Source organism: Neofelis nebulosa, chromosome 1, assembly GCF_028018385.1.
Source record: "Neofelis nebulosa isolate mNeoNeb1 chromosome 1, mNeoNeb1.pri, whole genome shotgun sequence".
NCBI classification, from domain to species: Eukaryota; Metazoa; Chordata; class Mammalia; order Carnivora; family Felidae; genus Neofelis; species Neofelis nebulosa.
This window is the reverse complement of record NC_080782.1, coordinates 65,418,514-65,435,202: the sequence shown is the minus strand read 5'-3', so window position 1 is coordinate 65,435,202 and position 16,689 is coordinate 65,418,514. Positions and strand designations below refer to the sequence as shown.

The 16,689-nt window shown below is 52.2% G+C and overlaps 1 protein-coding gene across 4 annotated transcripts in view; it reads right to left on the bottom strand.

Annotated features, from left to right (window-relative positions):
* Positions 1-16,238, bottom strand: part of HRH2 (histamine receptor H2) — a 79,757-nt gene extending 63,519 nt beyond the window's left edge. For 3 of the 4 annotated variants that reach the window (XM_058723789.1, XM_058723770.1, XM_058723781.1), the window contains exon 1: positions 16,076-16,235. The gene's annotated coding sequence lies outside the window, so the exon portion shown is untranslated. Of the gene's footprint in view, positions 1-16,075 lie in introns of all 4 variants that reach the window. The other variant, XM_058723759.1, reaches the window with a different exon arrangement.
* Between the last annotated feature and the right edge of the window lie 451 nt (positions 16,239-16,689).

Sequence of the window (16,689 nt, the reverse complement as noted above, 5' to 3'; positions counted from 1 at the left end):
CAGACACTGTACTGGGCTTTTAAATACAGCAGTGGGCATGACAGAAACATCTAGAAGCTTCTGTTACCATGGGGGAGACAAATATTAAGTAATTCACTGTAGTATTGCTCATTTAATTACAGTTCTGTTAAGAGTTATATATAGAAAGGGGAGATAGAAAGGAAAAAGTTATATATAGAAAGAAGCCAAAAAGATTATATAATGGGGGGAGCTGCCCGGGTCCAGGAGTTAGTTACTGAAAGCTGGAGGAGATATTTGAATTGAGACGTTAGATGCCAACTCAATGAAAATGGGGGACAAACAGGTTCCAGACGGAGGGAACAGCTCCCACAAAAGCTCCGATGCAAGGCCTCTGGGGTAGAGGGGGAGTGTAAGCGTAGTGATGTGACTGGAGGCAGGAAGAGGCTCACTGCCCTGCTGTTTACACGAGGAGATGGGGTGTGGCAGTGGCGGTGGGCCTGAGCTGAGCCCTGCCGACCACACCCAGTAACCACTGTGGGTTCGGACACATAGAAGTCACTGGGTCCTGGGAAGGCAGTTCTTTGTCTTTATGAGCCATAATTTCTTAGAACTTTCCCCCTATAACTGGCCATTTCAAATGTCCTAGGTACCTGCTGCTGAGTACATCAGAAAGTGGCCCCAGCAACAGACCCTCAGGAGCTCTGCCCCTGTCAGAGTCCCAAAAGGGCCCGAGAAATGGGGGTTATGTCACGGGGCAACTTTTTATTCTTTAAGGAGGGAAGACAAGCCTTTGGAAGCTCCAGAGTGGCCATACCCACACAGGGTGCTGAGCAAGCGTGACTCAGGCTCAGACGGCGGGAATGGAAATGACCTTGGTCCTCCCAGGGTCCTTTTCTTCCCACTTACCGATGCCAGCCAACGCACAGCTCCGCTTAAGAAATGCTGACACGCTAGGAGCCCTGGGGGTTCCTTCTTACCATCACTCGGGAGCCTGAGGCAAGCTGTGGGGCCGGGGCAGGGAATGCAAACCCAGTGGACATGGCGGGTCCCAGCCCCTGCGGTTCGGACACAGCCAAGCCTCACGGTGGGGGCAACAAGGAGCTGCAGGAATTCAAAAAACTGAAGTGTGACTCTGGCTGGTGGCAGGTGACAGCTGTGTGTGTGCACGCTCGCACACATATACAGAAGGCAACATTTTACTAAGCCTGGAAAACCCCATTAGTGTTAAGAACACTCAGACTCCTGACCCAGCAGTTGTGCTTCTAGGAATTTGTCCCGTGACTCCCCACAGTGCTGATCGTGTTAGCAAAAGCTGGAAATTGTGTAAAAGTGTACAGGACACAGAGCAATGATGCCATCGAAAAGATGAGGAGGCTGTCTGGGCCCACGTGGGATGGTCTCCAAACATGTGCCGAGTGGGGGAATGTGTGTGTGTGTGTACCCATGCATCCACACGCGGCTGGCTCAGGAAGGCCACCTGCCAAAAGGGCAAGGTGGGCTGCTTCCCGCGGGGACCTGGGGGCCGAGCCACGTGGGAGTGAGACTTCTTGCGCCATGCACCCTTTGTGACCTTTTGGAATCTTTTGTACCTTGGGTAGGTATCACCTTTTCAACACCTAGCAGCCACACGGTCCGACAGGTGGAGGAGGGAAGGGGCAGAGTACGCTGGGCAGAGGGAACAGCACGCAGAGGCACGGGGGCTGGGTGATCAGATCAGGCTGAGGAGCAGGATCGACCACGTGGTTGGTCAGGGCTCCGGGCCAGGGCTGGCACTCGGTCCGCTCGGTCCGCAGGGCCCTTTGTAAGGAGTCCTCCACTCCAAGCTCACGGCCCTCAGGGACCATCCTCCCCCCACTCCCCCACAATCACTGCACAGGTCTGGAGTCAGGCTGGTCATGCCATGCCCTCCGCTGCTTCCCCTGCGGTGAGCGTAAAGATAACCTCGGCTGCCACACCCTGTATGAGCTGGCCTCGGCCGACTCTCTGGCTGATTCTTAGGGGGAAGGTGGAGCCGGGGCTGGAGGGCTGAAGAGTTTGGACTTAGTTCTGAAGGCAATAGGGAGCCACTGAAGCTTCAATCAGTAGGCTCAAGATTGTCCAGGAAACCGGTAGAAGGTGTGGAACACATCTCTCCTGATCCCAGTCAGCCACCAATCAATGAGGACAGGAGGACACTCTTCTTCCTCGTTACCGCATATAGAATGCTTACTTCGCGACAGGCTCAGGGCTCTCGATGTATACACCACCTCATTTACTCTTTATCACATCTTGAAGCAAGAGAGCTTTTCTGCATTTTATAAATGCAGGAACCAGGGCTCAGAAAAGTTCAGGAACTTGCCCCAAGTCTCAACACCATTAGGTGGATTTGAATCCAGGTCTGTCGGACTCTAGAGTCCCTATCCTGGGCCACTGTATATTTAGCTTTTCCTGTGGAGAAAGGAATGATCCTTGGGCTTTTCAAAGAGATGGTGTGATTGGGCATTTGCGGCACAACATTCTTCCTGCTTCGCGATAACATTCGCTTTGGTCTTTCATTTGTGTGGTGGAGATTTCTAGCTCCTTCACAGCAGTGGGCTGGGTGTTTCATAAAAGCCCTGTAGGCAGGAAAAGACTTCTGGTTGAGACTCTTCTTACAGAGAAAGGTCCTAGACTCCCAGTCATCTGAGTTTTGGTCCCAACTTCCATTGCCTCCAGGGGCCCAAAGCCGGGCACTGTGTTTGCTTCTGTCCTCAAGAGTGTTGTGTTCCAGGGGGGCCTGGGGTGGCTCAGTCGGTTGAGCGTCCGACTTAGGCTCAGGTCATGATCTCATGGTTTGTGAGTTCGAGCCCCGCATCGGGCTCTGTGCTGACAGCCCAGAGCCTAGAGCCTGCTTCAGATTCTGTGTCTCCCTCTCTCTCTGTCCCTCCCGCACTCACACTCTGTCTCTCAAAAATCAATAAATGTGCAAGAAAAAATTTTTAATAAAAAAAGTGTCATGTTCCAAGAATGGCCACCCCCCCTGCCACCACCGGTGGGGCCCCTATGCATAGGCTGAGAGGTAAATGGATCTGAATGTTGTGTGGAATCTGGGGCAGCTTGACACAGGTTGGGGAGAGCCCCACCCCCTCCTTAGTCCAGAGTGGGATGGAGGGAGGCGGGTCAAAGTGGACATTTTATTATGATGAATGTTATCACTCTGGCATCATACCTAGGGAGAAGGTGACCTGGACCAGAAGCTGGGACACAGATCACTTCTGTGTGCTGAGCTCCTACAGATATTCTCCTATCTCTGTGAGGCCAAGATGATTACCGTTCCTGTTTGACAAATGGCTCGGAGCAGTTAAGTCACTTGTCAAGTGCACACAGCTGGTAAGGAGGCGGGCAGCGGGCTTTGAGCCAGCCCTGGTTCTACGGTCTCTGAGTGTCCATAGGTTCCACACCTACCCAAGGTATGTACCTGGTCCAGCTCGTTCCCTATGTGTCTCACCAGTTCTTGCGAGGGTGTTTTCTTCTCAATGAGACACCCTATGCAGCTTGCCTGACCTCTTCCAGGGGTTGATGTGGGAACCCGAGCCACATCTGGTGACAATAAATTCCCTTAGTTATTATCATCTGTCTGAGAAACTTTATTTCTCGTTTCCTTTTTGTTTCAGTGAAGGTGAAGGTCACATCACATAAAGCTAACCATTTCCAAGTATACAATCCGGTGGCATTCAGCACATGGACAATGTTGTGGCTACAGGACACGTCCATCACCCCAAAGAGAAAGTCCACACCCATTCAGCAGTAACTCCCCATCCCCCATTATCCTTGTCTCTCCCAACTCCCAGCCTGCCTTCTGGCTCTTTGGATTCACCTATTCTGGATACTGTGGGCACAAAGTGCATGTAAGATTGGGAAGTGTGGGGCTGGGGGAGATCCCCAATTCTCCTTTCCACCTTCTGCTTCCCTTTCATCCACCGAGGTGCTCAGCTAAATGCGTAGGCATCATCCTTGACATCCAGCCTACCAGGGAGCCCAGGGAATCTCCCTCTGAAATATGTGTAGCTAGGATGTGGCTACCTTCCTTGGCCCCTGCCGCCATCTTGGTGCTAGTCCAAGCCAGCATCATCTCTTGCCTGGACTTTTACTTTTAAGTTTCTTTATTTGTTTTGAGAGAGAGAGTGTGCGTGCACATAGGAGAGGGGCAGAGAGAGAGAGAGAGAGAGAGAATCCCAAGCAGGCTCCGAGCTGTCAGTGCAATACCCAATGAGGGGCTCAATCTCACAAACCTTGAGATCATGATCCAAGCCAAAATCAAGAGTTAGATGCGTAACTGAGCCACCCAGCTGCCCCTCTTGCCTGGCCTTTCATGACAGCTCTTGACTGGCTCCCTCCTCTCTTGCCAATGCTATACTGTGATACCCTCACCTTGGCTCATAAGGCCCCATAGGCTCTGCGCCCTACCTCTTTGGTCTCCTATGTTATGCGCAAGGCCTCAGTGGGCACCTGGCCACCCTGACCTTGTTCCAGTGCCTTGGATATGCCGCTCGCTCCCCCTTGGGGCTCTGCCTGTGATGTGATGGGCTATTGACCTGGATGTCCCAGTGCTGCCACAAAGATCAGTTCTGCACAGGGGCCCTCCTTGACCCTCAGAAACAACTCTCTTCACCTCTATCATACCCCCTCCACTTGGCTTTCCGGACAGCACATCTTTTTTTCCCGGCATTTTTCTTGCTTCCCTACTTGTTCGCTATTTCCCTGTCCCCACTGGAACACGGGAGCCATGAGGGCTAGGATCCACTCTGTCTCGCTCCTTGCAAGCACTTAACGAGGGCTCAATTAATACTTATCGGATTGACTAAATGCACGTTGAAAACAGCCATCATAACAATATCGTATCCCATTTATTGGGTACTTTGAAAGTGCCAACCAATGTTCTAAGTACTTTATATACTTTATCCCATTTAATCTCTGCAACAACCCTATTATGTGCATTCCATTCTTCATTTCCATTTTCTAGATAAGGAAATTGAGATTTATGGTGTTTTGTGATTTGGCCCAAGTCCACAGCCAGCAGCAGCTTGGCAAGTGTGGGGAAGGCCTGGGGAAGGCCTTTTCAGGGCAGGGGATGGACTGGGCTAAATGAAGACTCTGCCTTGGTTCTCCTGAAGGAGGTGAGACCCTGGATTGCCAATGTTTGCAAGGGGGCCCAAATCTCTGCCATCCAGGGCAAACTGCCCAGGGGGCCGGGGTGGGGTGGAGAGGGCATGGGGTTGGGAATTTGGACCGTGAGTTTGAGTCCCTGGTACGATTCTGACTTGCTATGTTACCTCCAAGTTTTATATCCTAATTTTCCTCAGCAAAAAGTGACGACATGGGATTAGAATATCTCAAAGGTTTCTTCCAGCAACTTTATGTATGTGTGTATGTGTAGAGGGGGTGGGAAGGGTGCAATCATGAGCTCCCCAAATAAGAAAACAGGAGTGCTCTGGGTAGAAACAACATTCAGGGGCCACCTGGTGGTCAAGAACCCCTTGTTCAGCATCCCTGAAAGGTAGTCATCCCCAGTCACCTTGCATACCCCCAATGATGGGGGACTTACTATCTTACCAATAATTTGCCAACCAGTCATAGCCATTTAAAAACATATAGAGCCCTATACACGCTGTTTTGGAGGCATAGCCCACTGAATAATAAGTGTTTTGCAAAATACGTCTATTCCATAGAAAAGAGAATGTGTACTTAGCTATTTAGTATAACGAGCTGCCATTGACTAGCTGTCATAGTGTTACATTTGTAGATAGCCAATTAAATACTCATTACTTGCAATTTTGCGGTTTTCTTTTTGTATGTTGGGTCTGGTACTCGCGTGTGCCTGTGTGAGTTTGCAGACATTTTTGTAGGTTCCTGAAAAGCTCTGAGGCCCCACGGGACAAATCTAAGTCCCTTTTCCCAGGCAGCCCGACGGGGCTTCGTGTTCTGCTGAGCTTCCGCTTCTTTATGATACAACAGCCCTCGGGCCCTCCGACTGGACTCACCACCATCATCTCCGCCATCGCGGCTGCCACCACTGCCACCACCGCCCTGCCTGTCACTGCTGCCATCCTCCTCCTCCTCCTCACCGTCCTCACCTCCATCCCCGTCATCACCTGCACCCGCAGCAGCCGCCGTGGCCACGGGAGCTGGCTGCCAGAACTGCCCCCGCCAACATGGGGCCTCCCTCCCTCTCTGATCTTCCTTCCCCCTGACCTCACTGCAGCTTGCGCCCTTCCCGCAAGGTACAGCTTGCTCTCGCAGGCACGCGTCGTCGTGTGGCCGGCTGGGTCACCTTTAAGGACCCAAGCAGCAAACAGCTAACATCTGCCAGGAACGTTCACCCACACTGGCTATCTTCTATAATCCTCCCTGTCCTCACCCACCTTCCACGGCCCCTCCCCGGGCCCATGAACTCATTTGGGGTCCTGCAGAACTCTGTGGAGCAAGCAGTCAGGGCGTTCTCTATTACCCCGTTTTGCAAATGTGACACAGAGAGGCCAAATGCCTGGGCGGAGGCCACACAGCAGGTCAGAGGCGGGAAGAGCCCTCCCAGGTTTCCATTCCCAACAGCTTGCCCTGTCCCACACCCCCTGTGTTCCCCACACCTCATTCGTTCGTGCACCACCTCCACGGCTTTTGCCAAGCCCACAAAATGCCAGTCCTGGTTTGTTTTTTTTTTTGTTTTTGCTTGCTATCTTTCTTTAATGTGTTTGAATTTATTGCAAAAGGAATGGTTTTTATCACTGTAACAATCAGCAGGATCCCTTTCCCTCCAGCGGGTCACCCTGAAAATCAAGGCGGCGCAAACACAATCAGTGTTAAAATCCGTGTGGCTGCTGCTGCCCAAAGAGCCAGCCTCTCTCCCTGTTGGAAAGGCAGGCTGGCGTGCCTGGAGACGTGCTTAAGACGGATTAGCACCAAACTGACGCTTTCCCCGTGACACGAGAGGAGGACGTGAACGGAGAAGGGAATCCTCTCGCTGTGGGACTGGATGTGCTCTAGCATCCGTGGAACCGACCCCCCAGGTCCACTTTGGGACCCTCAGGGCCGGCCCCGCCCCTGAGGAAGCACTTTGCCCACCGGGGAAGCCAACCCCGTGTCGGGGAAAGGAGCCGGGAACTTCTCTGAGGCTCAGTTTCCCCATCTGTACACGGGGCGTGATCCCACGGGGCGTGATCCCACAGGGCGTGGTGCCGGTCAGATGAGATGCGACACGAAGGGCTGGCGCTAGAAGTGAGGTGGCACCCTAGCAAATGTCATTCCCAACCACCCCCCGGCCACTCTCTGCTCTTCCCTCACTGGACGTGGAGGCCTGCCTTTTCGGGGAGAGAAGGCACCCAAGGCGGCCAGAGCGGGGGAAGAAATGAGCGTGGCAAGTGCACACGGGCCTCCACGGGGACAGTCCGGGAGCAGGGGCAGCTCACGGTAGGCCCGGGACAGCCCGCCGGGCCCGATGGACCCGTGTCCCTGGTAGCACGCTTGTCCTCTCAGCCTGCAAACCTCAGTGAAACACCGGGTCCCCCACAGCAGCTGCAGGGCCTCCTAATTCCAGCCCCGCTGCTTATCAGTGGGGCAATTCTGGCCAGGCCACCTGGCCTGGAGCCCCGAGTCCCCTTCCTGTGAAACGGGGATGATAATCTCAACAGCACAAAGGTGCGGAGAGGCTTGCGGGCTTAAGAGCAAGGCACTTCCAGACAGCCAGCTACCCTGCTGCTCCTGTCCGCGGTCACAGCAAGCACTGGCTTGGTGTCTCTCTGCCTCAGCCTCCTCGACGGGCACAATGGAAACGATGACGGGTTCTACACATTTGACTATTGTGAGGAATAAACGGGCGGAGGCGTGGAAAGCCCTAGTAGTTGGGGTCGAGGGGGTGCAAATCCCCTACGGGATTCACAAGCCCTCAGCACCACGCTTGCTGCAGAACCTGCCTTCCTCCAGCTCTCCACTGGGCTCTGTCCTGCCCTGTCCCGTCTCCTTCCACGACCTCACCACGTCCCCTTTCTCAGCTGTGCCCCTAGCAGCACCCCCAGCTCCTACCCCCTGCCCTGGGGAACCAACCCATGACCCTTCGGCATCTGACCCAGGTGCCAGGATTCCCGGAGACGTCCGCTCAGCTCAGTCCAAACACATCACACACTGTAGGACCAACTGTATTATTTACGACAGCTGAATACTGGAAATGACTTGCAGGTGTTTAAAACTAGAAGACTGGCTGAGCAAATTATGTCATAATGGAATTCTGATAGCGCTTACTATCACGTTTTGCAAATTACGAAATAATAAGGGGACCTGTTTATATTTAAGTAATAAAATAGCAGGATTGAAAGTGTATATAGAAGATGACTGGAACTCAGAACTCCTACCTTATCAACCTACAGGGGAGAAAAACAACTAAAACTTATGTCTAGAAGGGCAGGCTGCACAGTAAGAGTGGTTTTCTTTGATGGTGACAATGACTTATTACTGTCTTCTTCCAGGTCTCTTTACCAAACTTTTCTACATTGGGAATTAATTCTACGGTGACTAAAATAACAACACAAAGGTGCATAAGTGTGTATGACATGCTCCTCCCATGTCAAAAATATGCACATACGTATACATGTAAAGCGTATATGTTTTTGCACAAAGCGAATTTGAAAGGATACATCACCATGAACTAACAAAAGTGACTTCCTCTTTTGGGCAGGGGACTGGGCGAATGGGGGTCAGGGTGGAGGGAGGCTCCACTTGTATATTGTACTTCTAACCACACGGATGTTTTCTCTAATCAAAAGGCAAAAAGAAAAAAAGCCCATAATCGTCTAAGAAATCTTTAGCAAAGGCAGTAAGTATTTTTCCAAATGGGCTCTGTGGACATTTGTTCAAGTTGCTACTTAAAAAAAGGAATTTGTGGGGCGCCTGGGTGGCTCAATTGGTTAAGCGTCTGACTTTAGTTCAGGTCATGATCTCGCGGTTGGTGGGTTCCAGCCCTGCGTCGGGCTCTGGGCTGACAGCTCAGAGCCTAGAGCCTGCTTCTGATTCTGTGTCTCCCTCTCTCTGCCCCTCCCCTGCTCACACTCTGTCCCTCTGTCTCTCTCTCTCTCAAAAATAAACATTAAAAAAAAAAAAAAAAAGGAATTTTTGCTGGAAGTACAAGGTCTTAATGGTGGACTTATTTTTCCCATGGAGCCCACCCTACAAATAATGCTCCCAGGACCACTTTAGGGAATGCAAAGCAGGGGAAAACTTGGAAGATTGCCCTGCCTCCCAGGCCCGAGGGTGCCCTGGGCCAGGCAGGCTGTGCGTGAATTGTCTATACCCACTGTGGGACTGTGGGGGTGTGGGCATGGTAACCCAGAGAGAGGATGCGTGCCCCGGCCAGAGGGGTGGCCTCTGTGGTCACGATGGGTCAGTGCCACCAGATTGCCACGTTTTTCAAGAGAAGCTGGAAATCTGGATTTTAAATGAAGTCTTCTGGCTTTAACATAAAATATCTAAACTTTTCAACTTTTTTTTTTTCTCTGATATCTTCTTCTGATTCCCTGTCAAAGACCTCCACCAACTGCTGGCTATGAGCTCAGCATGTTCCCGGTGTTCTCAGAAAGCTGGGTCTGCCCCGAGGATTTACTTCCATTTCTAACCACCCACCCTCTTTCATTATTACTTTGAGAACTTTGATCCAGATCAACATAAACTCACTGGCCAATTGCTCCGGGAGCTTGCCTTCCTTGTGGTTGAAAGTCAGGCTGACTTGCACCACCTCTGTCCCGTGAGTGTGGTAAGGAGTCCCGGAGAGGGACTCTTGATTAGAGGGCTCAGTTTCCCTTCCCTTCCTGCCATCACACCCTCTGTGCACCAGCCAGCCGGGAAGTCTCACCCTCCCTTTAACTCTCCATATTCTTGCACCTCAGTGCCTTTGCACATCCTGATCCCTGAGTCTGGATCACCCCCTCCGGCAGCTGCCTCTGTCCTCCATCCCTCAGCCATCTGGACAGTGCCACACTCAAACGTCAGCTCCTTGTGCCTTCTCTCTTATAGCCAGAACCCCAAAAGGCTGGCATCCACTGTTCTTGCATCGTTCATTATTTAGACTCCTATTTCTCCTTCAAACCCGCCCCCACCCCCCACACCCCTGCATATGCCTTCACCTTCCAAACAGCTTTTGAATCTGTTCCCTTCTCTCTGGCTGCACTGTTCCACCCTTGATCCCAGCTCACCTGGACAAGAGCAGGGGCATCCTGACTATGTTCCAGGTCTCGGCTCTCTCTCAGCCCCACCCGCCTCCGCACTGTGTTTTAGAAAACACAACCTGGTCACCTCAGTCCTCCGCCTAAAATCCTTGCGTTGCTCCCCGGCCTACAGGACAGAGTCCAAACTCCCCAATTTGACATGTAGGATCCTGCCCTGTTGACTCCTCTGTTACCTCCTTCCACTGCCCCTTGTGCCTCGGGCAAAACCTAATTAATTGTCCTGCGTGCCCTGAGGACACCTGGAGGTTTCGTGGCTCAGTGTGTCTTCACACCTCTTTCTCCACCTGCAATCCTCTTTGTCTACCTGCTGCCTTGCCATTGACCTCTGCACCCAGCTCTGGGAATCCTGCCCTGATTCCCCCAGGGCTGTAGGTTTGGAGCCTAGACCATTATTCTTGGCCGGAAAGGTGGGTGATCGCTGAGCTGAAAGTGGTCAAGGCGTCCAGTCCTGGCTGGGGCTGTTGACAATTCTTCCTGCTGTTCCTGGAGGCTGGGCACCAGGTCAAGGCTGCCACATGCTCCTGGAGGCCGTCCCCACGGGGCTGGAGGTAATCAGCCATGCTGCCTGCTCCAATCTGTGACCAACTTGGCTCCAGCCACCTTTCTCTCACTGCCACGGCGCCAGGCCCGCACCCTCCTGGCAGCGCTGTCCCACGGAAGCTGGCATCAAAGAAGGACAGAGTCAGAAAGGATCTGTGCGATCAGCTAGTGTGCCCCTGCCTGGTTTTAGATGGGGTAGCGGGGGGCCCAGAGAGGGACAGTGGCTTGCCCTGGGTCACACCGTGATGAAAGGTATAGTGGTGCCTGGAGCCCAGTTCTTCCAGATCTTATCAGATAGGAAAGAAAGACAGAAAGAAGGAAAGAAAGAAAGAAAGAAAGAAAGAAAGAAAGAAAGAAAGAAACAAAGAAACAAAGAAACAAAGAAAGAAAGAAAGAAAAAGAAAGAGAGAGAGAGAGAAAGAAAGAAAGAAAGGAGAAAAGGAAAGAAAAGGAAAGAAAAGAAAAGAAAAGAAAAGAAAAGAAAAGAAAAGGAAATAGATAGAAGGAAACCTTGAAATGTGCTAGGGAAGGGAGGAGGGCCTTGAAATTGAGAGGACAAGGAAGGCCCCCCCCCCTGAGGCTCACCCCAGAGCTCCCAGGTACATGGTGATCTGGCAGAGGAAAACAGCCCATGCAGGAGACTCTAGTGGGGACCAGCTTGCCTCCCTGAGGGCCAGTGTGGTCAGAGCACAGGGAGTGAGCAGAGATGCAGTCAAAGCAACACACAGGGCCCGATCACGCAGGGCCCTGTAGGCCTTGGTAGGGCGTGCCTTTTGGTCTAAGTAAGGGGGTGACACAACGAAGTTTTGACTCTGATCTGAGCAGACTGTTTGGCAAACGAGACGTACAAATGGCCAACGGGCACCTGAAAAGAGGTTCGAACTCATCAGCCAGCCGGGGAACGCAAATCAAAACTGTAACGATAGCCCGTCATGCCCACAGAACCCAAAAATTGGGTAATAAGGGTTGGTGAGGATGAGAAGACACTGGAACCCTCATACAGTGCTGATGGGAACATAAAAGGTTCAGCTGCTTTGGAAAAAAGCACTCTAGTAGTTCCTCAAAAGGTGACACATAGTATTACTATATGACTTAGTAATTCTATCCTTGGGTATATCCCCAGAGGAAATGAAAATATATGTCCTCAAAATCTGTACACAGATGTTCACAGCCGTATTGTTCATAATGGCCAAAACAGTGGAACCAACCCAAATGCCCATCAACTGATGAATGGGTAAACGAAATATGGTGTATCCATGAATGGAATATTATTTTGGCCGTATAAAGGCATGATGTACTGATACATGTCACAACACGCATGAACTGTGAAAACATGCTACGTGAACTAAGCCAGTCACAAAAGGCCACAGGTTATTCCATATTATCACATATTATATGATGCCACTGATACGAAATGCCTAGAATGGGCACCTCTATAGATACAGAAGAGAGACTGGTGGTTGTCTAGCCTCGGGTGGGAGTGAGGATTGAACGGGGAAGGACAGTTAACGGGTACAAAGTTTCTTTCGGGGTGATGAGAATGTTCTGGAATTAGATCGTGGTGACGGTCGCACAATATACTAGAAGCCACTGGCTTGTAGACTTTAAGTAGGCGAATTTTATGGCATGACAATTATGTCTGTACGATGCTTTAATTTTATCAAAGAGCACTCCAGTTGCTGATGGCGGCAGAGGGACAGCAAGAGGGCCAGGCGGCCGATAGTGCAGTCACAGCCTCAACGTTCCCAGCACACAGGAGGCACTTAGGGACTATCTGTGGGTGCCTCACACAGGCCGATCACTGTTCAGGAACGCCCTTCTCTTCAGCTCCAGGGTTTCTTAACTCTGCACGGTTGACATTTTGCACAGGATAATTCTTTGTTCTGGGGGCTGTCCTGTGCATCCTGGGATGTTTAGCAGTACCCCTGCCCTTCCTCACTAGGATGTGAGCACAGCCTTCCGCCCCAGTTGTGACAATCAATATCCAGTCCCCAGTCCTCAGAGACTAAACTGACCCTGACTGAGAATCACGCCTCTAACCTCTTTTGCCCACCTGGTGAATGCTTGCTTACCCTTCCGGAATCATTTCCAATATCATTTCTTCTGGACAGGCTTCACCCTTCGTTCTCTGACGTTCCATGGTTTCTTAAACAAATCCCATCGAAGCCCTGGCACACTGTATACACACCAGTCTTCCCCACAGCTGTGTAGTGATGGCACCTTATATACCTTTGGGTCCCCAGCATCTAATACAGAACCTGGTCCTGTGGGGGTCACTACTCAGCCCTTTCCTCAGCCGTCAAGTAGGGACATGCACGGCCTCCCCCAGGTTTTCTGTGACTAGTGCTCACACGTGAGCTAACTGAATCTGCCCACTCCTCCTGACTCTGCTTAGGGGTGTAGGCTCTGGATCCAGATGGCCTGGGTTTGAATGCTGTGGGGTGCTGGGCCAGGGACTCAATTATCTAACTCTTGGTTACAGATCATTCTTCTCTGTAACACGGGGATATTGATAGTATCTACCTTGTAGGGTTACCATGAACACATAGTAAGAACACAACCAATATCAGATATTATTGGTAATAACAATGAAGTATTCTTTCTTTTTTCCAAGGGGCCTTCCAGGCCTCAATAGAGAGGTGGCCTTGTCACCGATAAGTGTCCATGTGCCAGTCCTGCCCTGGGTGTTGGCTAGGAGGAGGTGGGAGCGGGTGGGTTATACCGTCCCTAGAAGCCAGAGGGTTCTATGTCCGCTAATGAGCATATTACATAAAATGTGGGAAGTTCAGAAATTACAGTCAGGGAACAAATCTATAATCCCACCACCCACTGGCAAACATTATTAACACTCTTTGGTCCGTTTCCTTCCAGTCTTTTTTCTAAGTGCTTGCCACTAATTTGTGACCATGCCCTATATTTGCATATGCATAGGCATGTCCCCATTCATTAAAAACTCTCCATTTTTAGTAGCCACATGGCTGTTCCATAATTTACTTAATTGATCCCTTATTTGACATTTAGGCATTCTCGGATAGTTGATGACTATCTTTGCATTTGAAAGAGCCTTTGTTCACATTCCCATCATTTCATTTGGATGGCCTCCCTTCTTTTAAAACATTTTTGGCAAAGGGATGCCTGGGTGGCTTAGTCTGTTGAGTGTCCAACTTCAGCTCAGGTCATGATCTCACTGTTCATGAGTTCGAGCCCCACTGCTATCAGCACAGAGCCGGCTTTGGATCCTCTGTCTCTCTCTCTCTCTCTCTCTCTCTCTGCCCCTCCCCCCTCACATTCTCTCCCCCCTCCTCTCTCTCTCTCAAAAATGAATAAACATTTATTTAAAAAAAAATTTTTTTAGTAAAGGAACCTCTCTAGCCTGCTGAGACACCCACTTTCCCATAGCTGGGTGCCCATTTCCCCATTATCAGGGATTTCCTCCCCAAAGCTGAGCTAAATCCTTGGGATTGGGACTTAATCCTGTTTCCCCTTCTCTGGGCGTTGGTGGAGATGGACCACAGCTGGCCTTGTTTTCCCGTGGGACCCATCAGCTGGGAGGGAGAGTTTAGTTTAGTCGTCAGCAGAGTACGGAGAACAAAAAGTGTCCGTGAAGCTAGGAGAGGTAGCCTGGGCCGAGGTTACCAGAGACGAGGTTAAGTGGGACTAGGTGGCAGAGGAAATGAAGCTGGCTGGCTGGGGTGAGCAGGCTTGATATCTGCTTCCTATGTGATGTTGATTAATGACCAGCTTTCCTTCCAGAGAAATCACCCCTAGAGAAATCACTAGGCAAAGATACCCCAACCCCAGTGCTAGACTCAGACTCACTTTCCCCAGTGATGATATAGCAGCTCCCTCCTCTTACACATGGAACAAGAAACCAGCGCTGACTTGGCCCCCACCAGGTGCCAGGCCCCATGCTGGACACCTTCCACGGTCATCTTTTCGGGAGCCACTGTGGTACCATCACAAAAGTACTCTGGAGTCAGGCAGATCTAGGGCCAATCCCAGCACAGGCACATCCTACCAGTGTGACCATGTGGCAACCATTCACCCTTGTGAGACTTGGTTTCCTTGTCTGGAATTTGGGGGTTTAATGACACCAGCTTCCCAGGATCCTTGTGTAGACTACAGCCAACATTGTGTATACAATGCACCAAGTACAGGCCTGCACAGGGCAAGGGCAGGAGAAATGTTATTTCTCGTTCCATTCAATTCTTGTCGTATCTCAGGGTCAAAGATGTCAATAAATGTAATCTATCTAATTGCCTTTCATAACCTCCAGCGACAGGGAACTCATTAGTAAGTATGAATTTATAACTTCCCATTACAAATAAGATACTGAGGCTCCAAGAGATTCCCCCAGGAGTCTCTCAGGACAGAAACTGTCACCTCACAGTTTTCATGTCTTAGAAGACGATCAGGATGCATGTCTAGACTGGAAGGGACTCCTGCTCCCTATCCCAGTTCCCAGGACCCCGCTTCATGCCCAGCCAGACCACTGGCCACCTCTGGCAAAGGAGAGCAGAAGGAGCCTGGCCAGGACAGATGAGTTCCCAGGAGGCAACCAGAACCAGGAATCTGGCCATGGAAGTTAGGGTATGACAGCTGCCACTGGGGGACACCACAACCTGCAGGTACTTTCCTGCCCCACTTTCTTATCCTCATAGCCTTCTCAAAGGGGGCAGTGATATACCCCTCTTCACGGGGTGGGAAACTGAGGTTCACATGGTCAAGGTCAACGGCACTTTCACTTAAGTCAGCGAACTGGGATTCCTGGTTAAGGCCACTTGCCCAGCATATCCTGGAGGCAAATCGGGCCAGGCGAGGCCAGCTCCGTCCTCGCTACTGGGCATAGGGCAGCAGCCCAGGAGGATGAAGGCCAGATGCCTGGGCTCCCTGAGGAACTCGGAGCCCCCCTTCCGGCCCGCCCCCAGCCCTCCACTGGCTTTCCCTCAGCAGAATGTGACTCCACGCTCCCGCAGACAAATCGCCCCTAGAAAATGCCGCCGCTCAGAGCCTGGGGGCAGGACAGAGGCTGTTTCGGTGCAAGTGGACTTTCCAAATCCACCCCCACCCGGGCAGCTGGGGCGATACACCCCACCCCGCGCCCTGAGCACTGCTGCGAACCCCGAACCCGGGCTGCGTCCCGTCCTTGCAACGCCCCCTTGGCGCGCGCACGACCTCGGCGGGTCACGGAGAAGGAAACTGAGGCTCCGAGGCGGAGGAAATCGCCCAAGGTCAGGCGCAATCAGCGAGCCCCGGGGCCGGGAGCTCAAACCCGGGGTCAGGGTCGAGACGGCGGCGGGGACCCCACCCGGAGCCGAGGCCTCGCGGGGAGGCGGCGGCCGCGTTACCTTGAGCTGCTGCGCCGTGGGTCTCCGGCTTCGGCTCCGGGCTCGCCGCGGTCCTGCGCCCGCGCCGGCTCCGCTCGGGGCAGGGATGGAGCGGGCACCCGGCCTGCGCCCCGCCGCTCGCGCCCACTTCCTCGTCTCCGCCCCCAACTCGCTCCTCCTCGCGCTCAGCTGCTCCCGCCCTCCCTCCCTCCCTTCTCCCGGTCTCTGCTGCTCCCCTCTTCCTCTCCCTCTCTCCTCCCGCCTCCGTGCCCAGCACACTCTCCCTTCGCTTTGCTCGCTCCCCACACTCCCAGGCCCCCACGCTCCCCCACTTTCTCCTAGACCTTCCTCCCTTCTCTCTCTGGCTCCGACGCTTCCCCCTTCCCCTTTCTTTCGGTCACACTACCCTCCATCCTCTCATTTTCCCACCTCACTTCCACCCACCGCCCTGACAGCCCGGGCTGGGAGCCGGCGTCCAGCTGTGCGGTGATCCAAGTGGAAGGGAACTCCCGGGCTGTGGCCCAGGGGTCAGGTGGCAGCCTTCCGCAGGGGTGCCCAGCGGCACCTGGAATTAGGCTACATGAGAGAGAACGGTCTCGTTTCAAGGGGAGAGCCTGGATAATTCCGGGATCAGA